Below are 15,241 nucleotides of genomic sequence, written 5' to 3'. Positions count from 1 at the left end.
GCAAGTGTGGTTCTTTAATGCCATACTCCCCCTGGACTTGGTTGACTATAAGCTGAGAGTCACTATAGATAGTAACATCTGCAATAGCTAATGCTTTTGACAACCGAAGTCCTGCTATCAGGGCCTCATATTCCGCTTCATTATTACTTGCATCAAATGCGAATCTCAAAGCATATCAAATAATAAATCCTGCTGGACTTTTTAATAGAATTCCAGTGCCTGCTCCATCTTTATTACTCGAACCATCCACATATACCTCCCAAGTGGTTGGTATAATGGGATCCTCAATGGTGGGTTCCATTGGTGCAGTAGTTTCTACTACAAAGTCGGCTAATGCCTAAGCCTTAATTGCGATTTCGGGCTTAAAGCTCACTTGGAACTCACCGAGCTCAACCGACCAGGATACCATCCTTCCGGACAAATCAGGTTTGTTAAGAACTTTACTAAGAGGAAAAGTTGTAAATACCTCAATTGGATGAGCCTGAAAATATGGCCTTAACTTCCTGGCGGCCATCATGAGAGCCAGAGCCTACTTCTCAATCTGCGAATATCTCGTCTTCGCATCTAGCAACACGTGGCTTACATAGTAAATCGGCCACTTGTTTCTTATCTTTCTCCCGAACAAGTACTGCATTTGCCGAAAGGGATGTCGCTAGATATAGCTGTAATATTTCCCCCTTCTCTCGGCCGGACGGGATCGGTGGTTGTCCAAGTGCTTCTTTTAATTCCTCGAAAGCTTTACGGCACTCTTCAGTCCACTTTGCTTCCTTACTGCCCTTCAGGTCTTTGAGTGCCTTGAAGAAAGGCAAACATTTTTCTCCAGACTTGGAGATAAATCGATTTAAGGCAACAACTCTCCCTGTCAAACATTGTACATCCCGAACGGTTTTGGGAGCCTCCATATCAATCGAGCTTGTATTTTGGCAGGATTAGCCTCAATTCCCCTCTGTGATGCCATGAAACCCAAAAATTTGCCCGAGGAGACTCCAAAGGCACATTTTTCGGGTTCAACTTCATTTGATGCTTCCTCGATCTGAGAAAACCTCGATCAAATTTGCAATGTGATTTGCTTTTGTAAAGCTTTTCACCAGCATATCGTCAACATATGCTTCAACATTCTTTCCTATCGGCTCTTTGAAAATCTTGTTGACGGCCCTCTGATATGTTGCTCCTGCATTCTTCAGGCCAAAAGGCATGACATTGTAATAATAGCTCTCACGATCAATCATGAAAGCCATATACTTCTCATCCTCCTTATTCATAAGGATCTGATTATACCCTGAGTAGGCATCCATGAAACTTAAAGTTTCATATCCTACGATCGCATCTATCAAGAGGTCAATCCGAGGCAACGGGTAGCAATCTTTTGGGCAAGCTTTGTTTAGATCCATGTAGTCTGTACACATCCTCCACTTCCCATTCGCCTTTTTCACCATCACCACGTTGGCCAACCAAGTTGGGCACTCGATTGGTTCTATGAAACCAGAATTCTTAAGTTTTTCAACTTCGCTCCGAACGGCTTCATACTTTTCAATAGAGAAATTTCTTCCACTGGTTTCGCCTTAGGGTCTATCCAGAGTTTATGCTCTGCAATGGCCCGATCGATCCCAGGCATGTCCTCAACAGACCATGCGAATACATCTTTATTCTGTTGAAGAAATAACTTCAACTCATCTTTAAACTTTTCCAGCTGTTCAGACCCGATATAAGTAATCTTTTTCTCATCCTCGGTACACAGCTGGATTTGCTCCAGTTTCTCCACTGGTTCGGGCCTTTGCATCTCTGTCTCTTCCCGATCATCTCGAACTTCTATGGGGAGGGTAGTTACCTTCCTTGGACCCTCCTTGTCTTTTAAATAGGCAACATAACACTGCCGAGAGATCTTCTGGTCAGAGGAGACTTGACCAATTCCCATATCAGTCGGGAATTTTATCTTCAGGTGCTTTGTCGAAACAATAGCACCTATCTTGGATAAAGATGGTCGCCCGAGAATCATATTATAGGCTGGTAGTTCTCGAACCACCAAGAAATTGATTCGGACAGTTGTTTCTTTAGGAAAACTTCCAATGGATAGATCCAACTGAACCGATCCTTCCGCTCTGCGAGATGACCCCGCAAAGCCATATAGGTGTGTAGATGAAGGTTTCATCAAGTCCTGATCCACCTTCAATTTTTGATACACTTCGTAGGAAATTAGGTCAGCTGCAGACCCTGTATCAATCAAAACTCTATGCACCTCCCGCCGTGCAATCTCTACCTTGATGACTATAGCATCATCATGAGGTAAACAAACGTCTCTCTCGTCTTCTTCGCTAAAGGTGATAGAATCTTCATCATTCAGCTTTTTCCGCTTCTGCGCCTCTCCAACTCCAATAAATTTGGATTTGGTTTTTAGACTCCGGAATGATTCCGGCTCTGGACCCCCGAAGATGGTAAGGATCGGTGACCGAGTAACAGCTTCAATCACCTCCTTGCCTTTTTTAGACTTAGGGGCCTCCCTCGATCGTTCTGAACTAACCAAACGATCCCTTTTTGGAGCAGCCGCACGTGGCCCACGTGGCTCCTCCCTTCTCCTGCTAACAAAACTGGACAGATGTCCCTGAGATATCAATCTCTCAATATCGCCTTCGGATGACGACAGTCATTAGTGTAATGACCATAGTCCTTGTGGAATCGGCAATACTTTTCCCGATCCTCTGCTCTCCGGGTTTCAAAAGAATTTTAGGCGGCCACTTCAAAATATTTTTTCTTTTGAGGATATTCAAAATATCGGCCCGAGGAGCATTCAATGGAGTGTACTCACTTCTACCGGGGGATCTTTGGCGCCAAGGCTGGGATTTTCCAACCCGATCGCGAACATTCTTCTTTGGCTTCGCTTCGCTCTCGGGAGCCTTTTGTTCCTTATTGGAGACTTTATTATCTCCTTGGCGCGCATCTAGAATCTCCATGACTTCAGCACGCTTCGGCATCTCTGTACCAACTCAAGCATAAGTCGTGGGTATATCCTGTAGTAATAACTCCAGGAGTTTCCGATTAGTGAGTCCTGTGAATAGAGCGGTTCTGGCTACTTGTTCATCCAAGTTCTCTATCTCCATCGTCACTTTGTTAAATCTCTTCAGAAACTCTTTGATCGATTCGTTCTTTCCTTGTTTGACAGTAAACAAGGTTTCTTCCGTTTTCTTGACCTGTATCCCACTCTGGAATCGCCCTATGAATTGGCGCGCCAATTCGTCAAAGTTTACGATCCTTCCAGAGGGGAGGTTAGAAAACCACTTTTGTGCCGCTCCAGTTAGAGATGAACCAAAAACCCTGCATAAAATTTCATCGAATTACCGAAACCGCCATGGTCCGTTGGTAATAGCCGATGTGAGCTGTTGGATCTCCGGAGCCATCGAATGTTGAGAAGGTAGGCAAACGGAAGTTATGGGGAAACCGATATCCCGCAATTGGCTCAGCAAAAGGAGTCTTCCAAATGACCGAGTAAATATCCTCAGTTATTCTTCCCTTAGCCAACTGCCCTAACTTCTCATTGATGTTGGCCAATTCTTGACCAATCTGGGTCGGGTGATCTTCAGCAATATGATCACGACCTCGATTAACACGATTATCTCGTGCTACTCGATCATCACGAACAGCCCGTCCTTCCCGAGCGTTCCTCTCGTCACGAACTGCTCGATCATCACGAATGGTTCTTCTAACAGTGGGTGAGTGAGTTCTTACCCCTGTATCCAACCTTGTATTTGAATCAGTTGTACTCTCTTGCGGTCTGTCGAACCGATCGCCTCGCCTTGGTTGATCATCAATCCTCCGAAGTCCTCGGTCTCCTTCCCGGAAATTCTGATCAACATTCCGGTCTTCAGCCATTCTCTGGTCACGTGGCAATGCACGTCTCCCTGAATCGCGTTGATCAGGCTCTTGTGGTAAAACCACTCGTCTGGTGAGCACGCGGAGTGCTTGGCTCACCTCCAAGAGTTGAATCTTTACCTGATCCAATTGATCTTGGATTGTATCAGGAGGAGGATTACGTCCTCCCATGCCATCATCCACTTCGATGGGATTTTGGATTTCCTGGGGAATATCTGGATTATTCACTCCAAGTATCTGAACACCGGAATTGCGTTGTGTAGCAGCTGCTGATCTAGTCACCATGGCTTTTCAAGTCTTTCCCACAGACGGCGCCAAATGATGCGTCCAAAATCTTCTCAGCCCTTGGATCTCCACGTGATGTCCTGCAAAACGAAAGCATCAGATGTGGCCCGACCGCTGGGGTCAGTTGATGAACTTAATCACAAACGGCTCTGCTAGAAGCACAGAGCTAATGAATGAAGAAACGGGAAAGGTGATCTAGATAGCAGATCGCTGATAGTTTAGGTCTATCAGTATGTATCTGAACCTGAGCCTCAGATAGTATTCTTTTTTATCGATTGATCCCTCCCTCACCTTGTATGGTAGTGAGGTTTATATAGAGTGTACCTTCGAATCTCCTTCGTTGGATGCACTCGAGCCTTCTTCGGGTAGTCGTTGGATCTTATCAATGAGATCCGTTGAGCGATAGACTTCTACTAGTTTGGGCTAGTAGAGGACTCCTGAGATAACCGTTAGGTTATGCGATAGTTATCCCTTTGATGATGATTATCCGCAGCCGTCAGCTTGAGTCTGCCATCATCAGGGTGATTGCCCTAATCCATAAGTAAGATTAGGGCACGCTTGCAGCCGAATAAGCTTTCTTCTTCAGCAAGCCATCTTCCGGATCCGGTTCGCTCGGGAGCGATTCGGTTTTCTCCGTCTCGACCGGGGTCGAGGGTCGGACCAGGTATGAACCCGGTCTGATCATAAACTCTCCATATCAGCAAGTGTAATTCCTTTAGTTTTATCAATGCAATTTCAAGTTCAAGTTCAAGTTCAAGTTTCAAGAGGATTCGCTTTCTCTCTGGGTCTAGCAATTGCAGATCTAGTTTATTCTAGATCTGGTTGTTAGGGTTGGTTGAGATTCGAATTGTTTATTCAAGTTTTGTTTAGAAGATGCAAGTAAGTAAGATTCTTCAATAGTCTTCTCTCCCCCCTCCATTCCCGCTTCTATCTACCCCTCCATATTCTTAATTTAGGATTTACTTTCAGCATTATTTATTGTTCTCCCTTCCCTTGGATCCTTGATCAGAGATGCCTATAGTCGTGCCTCTCTTTGGTTAAGGCTTCCTTTTCCTTTTATTGCTTTGTTTATTATTTTTTTATTTACTTTCTGTTATTTACTTTCTGCCTATTCATTCATTATTTCAGACCACATAACCGGAGCAAGCCTACAGTCGTGCCTCTGTTTCTGGTGACGAGTGGTGTTGCATCTGCATTTTTTTTCCTGTCTTTTATTTATGCATTAGTTATGTTTGCTTTATTTTTTTTGTTTCAATTCGATTGCATTAGATGTATGGATTAGGATCGTTGGTTTAGTTTAAATAATTAGTTAACAAAAATTGAATCATTCCACTCTCGCATTACTATTAAGAAGTTGAATTCTATGTGGCATATCTCCCTGAGATCGACTCGTTAGCTACACGATACTGTGCGCTTGCGGTTATTTTATTTTGCAAACAAGTTTTTGGCGCCGTTGCCGGGGAGATATTTGTTCATCTTATTTTTCTCATTCTTAGGTAAATCGAAGTGTTTTAAAAAAAAAAAAAATCAAAGATATTACTCTTAACTTGAGTAGAAACAAAAACGTATAGTAGTCCCCACTCTACTGCAGAATCCCCAGGATTCGATTGTAGGTGGCTCCGAAGACTATACGGATTCCCTTGCTGTCAAACCTATCCAGCACTCAGCTATACGGCAACCTTACGGCTTTGGAATCATTGTTTCAATCTTTGTGGTGGGGAAATCCATTACTTTCCCTTTTGTTTTCATTTTATTTTCTTTTCTTTTCTTCTTTAGTTTCTTTATTAAAAAAATAAAAATAAATAAAAAAACGAGTGCATGCTTGTTTGGACTCGTGATTCCACCGACCGACTTGTTCGAATATCTACTTTGACCATGGGCGACATATCTCCACCTAAGAGTCTTAGAGATAGATTTTACCCAACTCGGTCTGCACAACCCTCCTATATACGTTTACCTGACGTAAGGGGTAACAACTTTGAACTTAAACCTAATTATTTGTCTATGTTACCCCAATTTCATGGGTTGCCTGATCAAGACGCATATTTGTTTCTTAGGGAGTTTGAGGAAGTTTGTGTCCTTATGAAGGTACAACAACTCATTGATGATGCCGTAAGACTACGATTTATTACCTTTGCATCAAAGGACCAAGCAAAAAAGTGGCTTTATAGCCTACCTTTGGATAGCATTACCACATGGGAACAATTCACTGTCCTATTCTTGAAAAAATTCTTTCTTTTCTCCAAGACGAATAAGATAAGAAATGACATTCTTCAATTTCGTCAAAAACCCAATGAGTCTTTTGGTAAGGTAATGGAGAGGTTCCAAAGCCTCCTCCAAGAATGCCCTCACCATGGTTTAGAATTGTGGCATTTATGCCAAATAATTTATGAGGGTATTGATTATCAAACTAAGCAACTTTTGGAATCTATGTGCCCCACAGGATTTTCATCGTTCACTGATGATTCCAAAGCTTGGGAATTTCTTTTAGACCTAGCAGATAGAACTAGAGAATGGGAGTCAACTCAAGAATCTGAAAGGACTAGTAGGGGATATTTTGTTGATAGCCAAGTTCATAAGGATGCACAAATAGATAGTCTTTTGAAAAAGCTAGAGACTTTGGTAGTAAAAGTTGCACCACCACAACCAAATCAATCACTTTTTGTTGACAAATCTGTTGCTATATGTGCATGGTATCAATCTCCTACACATGTAATTGAGGAATGCCCTAGCTATTCTGGAAGCCAACATGAAAATGTCAGTGCGATGTTCCCAAACCCGTACAGTAACATGTACAATCCTGGGTGGAAGAGTCATCCTAACTTTTCATGGACTCAAGGGCAAAACCAAAATGGATTAAGCAATTATTCCACAAAAATCAATTTGGTGCTCCTCAAAAACAAAGTGCACAATTTTTTCATAATCAAAATGTCCAGTTCCCTCAAGCCCCAAATTTTCAAAATGCCAATTTAGCCAGGCCTGTCAATCCACCTGTTGTGCCTCGTATGCCTCACATTGCACAAAACCAATCACCACCTGGTTTCAATAGAAGTAATAATCCTAAGTTTTCTCGTCTCTCTACCTTAGAGAAGAATATGGAAGTACTTTCCAGTACATTCATGACTTCTATGCACAATATGGAAAAACAAATTTCCACTCTTGCAAGTGCGTTGTCTAAGCGAGAAAAAGGTAAAATGCCTAGTCAGCCTGAGTTAAATCCTAGGACTCAAATTCAGCCAAGACCACCAAATTTGCCAAATCAAATCAACCAAATTGAAACCACCTCTTCTTCTTTAGAGCCAATTACTTCTGTGTATGCATTGAGAAATGGAAAAGGGTACTTAACAGGTGAATCGCATATTTCTGACCAGAGCAAAATTAGTGACCATCATGTTGAGGAGGATATTCAAGTGTCACATAATGAGGGTTTGTCTGAGGAACCCATAGAAGTTGAGGATGAACCAATTGCCTTAGAGGTACCTAAATTTGATGAGTCATTATTTGAAACCTTGAGAAAAGAGCAAACTTCAAATGCGAGATCTTATGTACCTAAGGCCCCTTTTCCTAGCCGATTAGCAAGTAACAAAAAGAATGCAAATGTTGACAAAGTTCTAGAAGTTTTCAAAAATGTGAATGTCAACATTCTACTTTTGGATATTATTTCTCAAGTCCCTTCTTATGCTAAGGTGCTTAAAGACTTGTGTACTCAAAAGAGAACCACGAATGTCCCAAAGAAAGCCTTTCTAACGGAAAATGTGAGTTCAATTCTCTCAGAACAAGTCCCAGTTAAGTATAGCGATCTAGGATGTCCAACAATTCCATGTGTTATTGGTGATAGAAAAATCGAGCATGCTCTACTAGACTTGGGTGCTAGTGTTAATTTATTGCCATATACCGTTTATAAACAATTGGGTCTTGGGGAACTCAAACCAACCTCGGTTACTCTCCAATTGGCTGATAGATCTGTTAAAATACCCCATGGAGTAATTGAAGATGTGTTAATTCGAGTAGGAGAATTTATTTTTCCTGTTGATTTCATTGTCTTAGACACACATCCAGTTACAAATCTTAAGGACCAAATTCCTGTGATATTAGGGAGACCGTTTTTAGCTACAAGCAATGCCCTTATTAATTGTAGAAATAGTCTTTTCAAATTATCATTCGGGAATACATCCGTTGAGTTCAATGTTTTTAGGCTGGGAAAACAACCAAACTTTTCTGAGAATATTAGTACGTTGCAAAGCATTTCTGATGATATTGATTTCTCCCTTACGAAAGGTTTTGAGGATGATTTTTACACTTGTTTGGAAGAACTAGAGGATATCGGGAGTGAATTTTTTGCTGATATGATGAGCTTGCAACAATTTAATGAACCACTTGGTAAGTTGTCTAGAAATCTTCCTGTCCCATCTGTGGTTGAGGCTCCCCAACTTGAATTGAAACCTTTGCCTTCGACTCTTCGGTATGCTTTTCTAGGCCCCAATGCAACACTTCCTGTAATCATTGCTTCTGATCTTGCCAAAGACCAAGAAGATGAGCTTCTTAGTTTGCTTAGAGACAATCAAGAGGCCATAGGTTGGCAAATGGCCGACATTAAAGGAATCAGTCCCTCCGTAGTTCAACATCATATAAATTTGATTGATGGATCCAAACCCTCTAGGGAACCCCAAAGAAGGGCTAATCCTGTGATGAAAGAAGCAATTCACAAAGAAGTGTTGAAATGCATGGATAATGGGATTATCTATCCCATTTCAGATAGCCAGTGGGTTAGCCCAGTCCAAGTTGTTCCTAAGAAGTCCGGAGTCACAGTAGTTACATCCGCTAACAACGAGCTCATCCCAACTCGTATTCAAACTGGTTGGCGTGTTTGTATTGATTACCGGAAGCTTAATGCAGGTACTCATAAGGATCATTTTCCTTTGCCCTTCATTGATCAAATGTTAGAACATCTAGCCGGCCATGCTTATTATTGTTTCCTTGATGGTTACTCTGGCTATAATCAAATTCCTATAGCACTGGAAGACCAAGACAAAACCACATTCACATGCCCGTATGGAACATATGCCTATCGACGCATGCCCTTTGGGTTATGCAATGCTCCTACCACATTCCAACGATGCATGATGAGCATATTCTCAGATATGGTAGAGGATTATTTGGAAGTATTTATGGATGATTTCTCTATTCATGGGTCTACTTTTTCTGCTTGCCTTCACCATCTCCGCTTAGTTCTTGAACGTAGTAGAGCCAAAAATTTAGTTCTTAATTGGGAGAAATGTCACTTCATGGTGAAGAGTGGAATAGTCTTAGGTCATATTGTTTCTAAGGAGGGAGTTATGGTTGATAAGGCTAAGGTTGATCTCATCTCTAATTTACCATCACCTAAAAGTGTTAAGGATGTTAGATCATTTCTAGGACATGCTGGTTTTTACCGCCGCTTCATAAAAGACTTTAGCAAGATAGCTAGACCGTTAACTTCATTACTTGCTAAAGATGTCCCCTTTCATTTCACTTCTGAGTGCTTACTAAGTTTTGAATTATTGAAAGAGAAGCTCTCCACTGCTCCTATAATACAAGCACCAAATTGGTTAGAACCCTTTGAGTTAATGTGTGATGCTTCTGACTATGCTTTAGGGGCAGTTCTAGGTCAAAGGCTAAATAAGATGCCCATTGTGATTTCTTATGCAAGTCGAACCCTCAATGATGCACAACTTAACTATACGACAACTGAAAAGGAATTTTTGGCTGTTGTGTTTGCATTAGAGAAGTTCCGCTCATATTTGATAGGTAGTCATGTAATTGTTTACACTGATCATTCCGCCATCAAATATTTGCTAAAGAAGAAGGATGCAAAATCCCGACTCATTCGTTGGGTCTTGCTACTACAAGAGTTTGACTTAGAAATTAGGGACAAAAAGGGAACTGAAAATTTAGTTGCAGACCATCTATCCCGCCTTTCTAATTCTAGAAAGGAAGAGCATCCAATTCTAGAGACATTTCCAGATGAGCAATTGTTGTCAGTGAATACGATACCTTGGTATGCAGATATTGTCAATTATCTTGTGACTGATGAAACCCCATCCCATTGGTCCTCCCAAGATAAATATCGATTCCATTCACAAGTGAAATATTTTTTCTGGGATGATCCATATTTGTTTAAAATGGGTGCAGATCAAATCATTAGGCGTTGCGTACCTGAGCATGAACAAATGTCTGTTCTTTCATTTTGCCATGATCATGCCTGTGGGGGTCATTTTGGGCCTAGGAAAACTGCAGAAAAAGTGCTTCAATGTGGGTTCTATTGGCCTACAATATTAAAGGATTCCTTTTCTTTTTGCAGAGCTTGCAAGGCTTGTCAATCCCTTGGTCGAGTGACCAAAAGGAACATGATGCCCCTAAATCCAATCTTAATTGTTGAAATTTTTTATGTCTGGGGTATTGATTTTATGGGACCATTCCCTAATTCTTATGGGAATCTATATATTCTGTTGGCTGTCGATTATGTGAGAAAATGGATAGAGGCCATAGCTTGTAAATCAAATGATCACAAAGTGGTAGTCAAGTTCTTAAGGGAAAATATATTTTCTCGTTTTGGCACTCCTCGTGCTTTGATTAGTGATAGGGGCAAGCATTTCTGTAATCGGCCTTTTGAGGCCTTGATGAAAAAATACGGAATCACCCATAAGCTTGCTACTGCATACCATCCACAAACGAGTGGTCAGGTAGAGGTTTCCAATAGGCAGATTAAGCAGATTTTAGAAAAGACAGTCAACCCCACTCGTAAGGATTGGTCGAACCGTTTGATTGATGCTTTAGGGGCCCACAGAACTGCATATAAGACGGATTTGGGTCAATCTCCATACCGCTTAGTGTATGGTAAGGCTTGTCACCTACCGGTTGAATTGGAGCATCGGGCTTTCTGGGCAATCAAGAAATTGAATTTTGATCTTGACGATGCGGGTATCCACCGTCGCCTCCAACTCTCTGAGTTGGAGGAACTTAGAAATGAAGCCTATGAAAACTCAAAAAGTTACAAGGCTAAAACTAAAACCTTTCATGATAAGCATATTGTTAGGAAATCATTTTATGTTGGATGATAAGGTTTTGTTGTACAACACTCGGCTGCATTTGTTTCCAGGAAAATTGCGATCTAGATGGGAAGGTCCATTTATTATTCACCGTGTTTTTAACCATGGTGTTGTGGAAATAATTGATCCTCATTCTAATCAAATTTTCAAAGTGAATGGTCAACGTCTAAAGCCTTTCCTTGAAATGCCAAGTGTTGATAGTGTAGAGGTCATAGATCTCTATGAGTCCTTTTACACTGATGATTGAGAAACTTCAAGGTAATGCCCTCTTTTTGCCTTGTCATTGTCTTTCTTTTCATGCATGCATTGAGGACATTGCATTACTTAAGTGTGGGGGGAATACCTTTGGCTTCTTTGTGAATTTTAACTTTGGCTTTTGGTTAGTGTACATACTATTTCAATTGCTATGATGTGTGAAATGAGAGTGATTTTGGTACCCATTGTGAACACATAAAAACCCTGTTGAGAGGAAGGTAACTTGTATGTATGTTGAGATGAGAATTCCTTAGAAAAATAAGAGGCCCTTAACTTAAGGCGTTGGACCATTATGGGTTTTGTGGGTCCTTGTTCTTTGGCTAGAGGTTGAGATCAATTTTTTTGTATGGCATGACAAAAGTTCAAAAAGAAGTGAAAAGAAAAGAAGAAAAAAAAAAAGAGTAGAAAGTAAAAGTTGAATTTCTTGGAACTAGACAGGGCACTCCGACTCAGGAATCGAGGTGACTTGGTCGAAACTATTAGGAATGATATTATTGAAAAGAACTCTCGTATCACTGTCTATGTGGGCATATGCAAAGCAAAGCTACAAAGTAACTTGGGTTTCTGGTGTTTGCTCCACCATGTCATTCAAGCCAATTGTAGTGGAGTAAAGTAGACTTCACTACTCAAAAGAAAGAAAAAAAAAAAAAAAAAAAAAAAAAAAAGAAAGAAAGAAAGAAAGAAGAAGAAGAGAAATAAGTGCAACTGTCATCAATGCCTTGGTAGAAATGTTTGGTCAAAAATACTTCAAAACCTTAGTCCTTGGTCCTCTTACTCTATTAGTGGTTTTGCTTAAAGGAGAGGTGTACTTGAAAGATATAAGGTGAGTCTTTGATTGAGATATATGCTTAGTCTCAATAATCGATATGGGGAAATAAAGTTCAAGTGTGGGGGATCTTAAATCAATGGTGAGGAAAGTTGTCATAGCTATTGATTCTGTATAAGTACTTACCAATTGTTAGAGTTGAAATTTGTAATATTTTATTTTGAGCTGAATTGGAATTTTGGATGTATATTCTCTGCAAACATCCACGAGACAAAACTCGTCCTCTTGGGGTAGCCTAGTGGTTTAAAGGCTTGTTGCACATGCTAAGTGTAACCGTGATTCCTACGAAAGTGAGTTAGGATTTTATGTTGTTACATTAGTTTCTTTTCTGCATATGTCATTTTTTTATTCTTGCTTGAGGACAAGCTTAGTCTAAGTGTGGGGGAATCTGATGAGCACATTTATGTGTGAAATCTTAGGGCATAAAACATGCATTTTTAACACTTTGTGTGGAGCTACCTTGGGTTTTACGTTGTTTTTGCAGATTTTATGAATTTTTAGGACTTAAGCGAATATCTGGAGTTTTGAGTATGAAACATGCAATTTTACACGTCAAGAGGTCCGTTCAAATTCTCAAGTGCTAAAGTGGGCGTGATTTGGAGCTTGATGGGCTAGAGATGCAATTATGGACCAACTCCAGAATATCTTGTAAAATTAGATTAGGATTTTTATTTTTTATTTTTATTTTTATTGTAATTGAGAATTGTATGGGGCCCACAAGTAGTCAAAGACTAGGATTTTCAAATTTAGAAGATTTTCTTTTTTTAGATTTTATTTATTTCTGTAATTAGTTTTTTTCTCTCTCTTCCCACTTTCTATTATTTTCACTATTTTATTTTATTCTTTTTCCTTAATTAACACAAAATCGTTTTTGTAAAAGCATATATTTCTTTCTCTTTCCTTTTTCCACTCTTTCTCTTTCTTCACCTTCTCTACGAGTAACTCAATCTTAACTTTTTTTTTTTTTTAATTTATTCTTTTTCTCCACTTTCCTTATTAACGTATTTCTATTTTTTTTTTTTTTAATTCTCCCCACATTCTCTCTCTCTCTCTCCCTCCCTTGAATTTCTAACGAATTTTAACTCTTTCTTTCTTTATTTATTTTCTTTCTTCTTCTTTTATTTTACTCCTTATTATTACTAGTATTATTAGTATTATTATTATTTTCCTTGTTTGTAAATTATTCTCCTTCTTCTATAAATATTACCTCCCTCTTAGGTCTAAAAAGACTTTACTTTCTCTTTAGTTTTACTTTAGTCTTGCACTTTCTATTCTCTTTAGTTTGCTCTAGTTTTCTCTAGTTCTTTGAATAATTTGTGGGCTCTAGTTCTAGTTTTTAGATTGAATGTTTAGGAAGATTGAAGTTGTGTAATTTTTCTTTTATGCAAGTGTAATTCCTTTAGTTTTATCAATGCAATTTCAAGTTCAAGTTCAAGTTCAAGTTCAAGTTCAAGTTTCAAGAGGATTCGCTTTCTCTCTGGGTCTAGCAATTGCAGATCTAGTTTATTCTAAATCTGGTTGTTAAGGTTGGTTGAGATTCAAATTGTTTATTCAAGTTTTGTTTAGAAGATGCAAGTAAGTAAGATTCTTCAATAGTCTTCTCTCCCCCCTCCATTCCCGCTTCTATCTACCCCTCCATATTCTTAATTTAGGATTTACTTTCAGCATTATTTATTGTTCTCCCTTCCCCTGGATCCTTGATCAGAGATGCCTACAGTCGTGCCTCTCTTTGATTAAGGCTTCCTTTTCCTTTTATTGCTTTGTTTATTGTTTTTTTATTTACTTTCTGTTATTTACTTTCTGCCTATTCATTCATTATTTGGGACCACATAACCGGAGCAAGCCTACAGTCGTGCCTCTGTTTCTGGTGACGGGTGGTGTTGCATCTGCATTTTTTTTCCTGTCTTTTATTTATGCATTAGTTATGTTTGCTTTATTTTTTTCGTTTCAATTCGATTGCATTAGATGTATGGATTAGGATCGTTGGTTTAGTTTAAGTAATTAGTTAACAAAAATTGAATCATTCTACTCTCGCATTACTATTAAGAAGTTGAATTCTATGTGGCATATCTCCCTGAGATCGACCCGTTAGCTACACGATACTGTGCGCTTACGGTTATTTTATTTTGCAAACAAGTTTTATTAGTGGTATGTTTTGAGTATCTTGTTGATATGTGAAATTTATTAAGAGTATGTGAACACATATAAGCATTAAGTTATCTCCAAGTCTTTTGTGTTGGGTGTTCAAAATCAAAAACTTTTTTTCTACAAAGATATAAAATTTAAAGAACTAATATACAAAAGAAAGTTGGCATCTTGATGAATTTTAGTGGGTTGTCTTAGCTTATTTTCCTCCCCCTTCTTGACACTAGTAAAAATGGATCAAAATAAAGCATCAAAAGATTTTCAAATGATAATACACTTGCTAAATATTTACTAAGCCCATCTTCCAAATGGCGAAAGCTTTGACAAGCTTGATGTTTGCATATTCCAAAGCAAAACAATTAAGGAAAACAATAGATACTTGGGGTTTTCTTGTCTTTTACATTTAAATTTATTTTATTTTATTTCTTTATAACGGGTTTAACGGGATGGTTTGGATTCGGGCTAGTTTCGGGCCAAACGGTTTGGGCTAACGGGCCACACACGGGCTGGCCCGGCCCAGCTCGACCCATTGCGGGCTGAGGTTGTTCAGCCCAAACACAGCCCATTAAGCTTCGGTTTGGGCCGGTTCGGGCTATAGCGGGCTGGTTCGGTCCGGTTTTAACGGTTCAGGTTAGGTTTTGACACCCCTATATGTCGGGCAGGCGCATAGGATGATTGATATACAATGCTTAGGTGACAAAGGCCTGCATCAATACTCCTACCCAACGTTCCCTTCTATAGTGATGTTGTAGCTACAAATCCACGACAACACCCTCAA

The 15,241-nt window shown here is 39.7% G+C and overlaps 1 protein-coding gene and 1 non-coding gene across 2 annotated transcripts in view; both read right to left on the bottom strand.

The window, feature by feature from the left end:
* Positions 1 to 15,241, bottom strand: part of LOC149005188 (protein STICHEL-like 3) — a 98,966-nt gene that overhangs the window by 14,594 nt on the left and 69,131 nt on the right. The window lies entirely within an intron of this gene.
* Positions 6,403 to 6,509, bottom strand: LOC149005189 (small nucleolar RNA R71). The gene has a single exon (XR_016170013.1). It is a non-coding gene; the product is annotated as a small nucleolar RNA R71 (small nucleolar RNA).

Source organism: Hakea prostrata, chromosome 9 (genome assembly GCF_041222555.1).
Source record: "Hakea prostrata isolate BN-2017 chromosome 9, UWA_Hpros_2, whole genome shotgun sequence".
Classification (NCBI taxonomy): Eukaryota; Viridiplantae; Streptophyta; class Magnoliopsida; order Proteales; family Proteaceae; genus Hakea; species Hakea prostrata.
The sequence above is the reverse complement of the archived record's forward strand: the minus strand, read 5'-3'. Positions and strand labels throughout refer to the sequence as shown.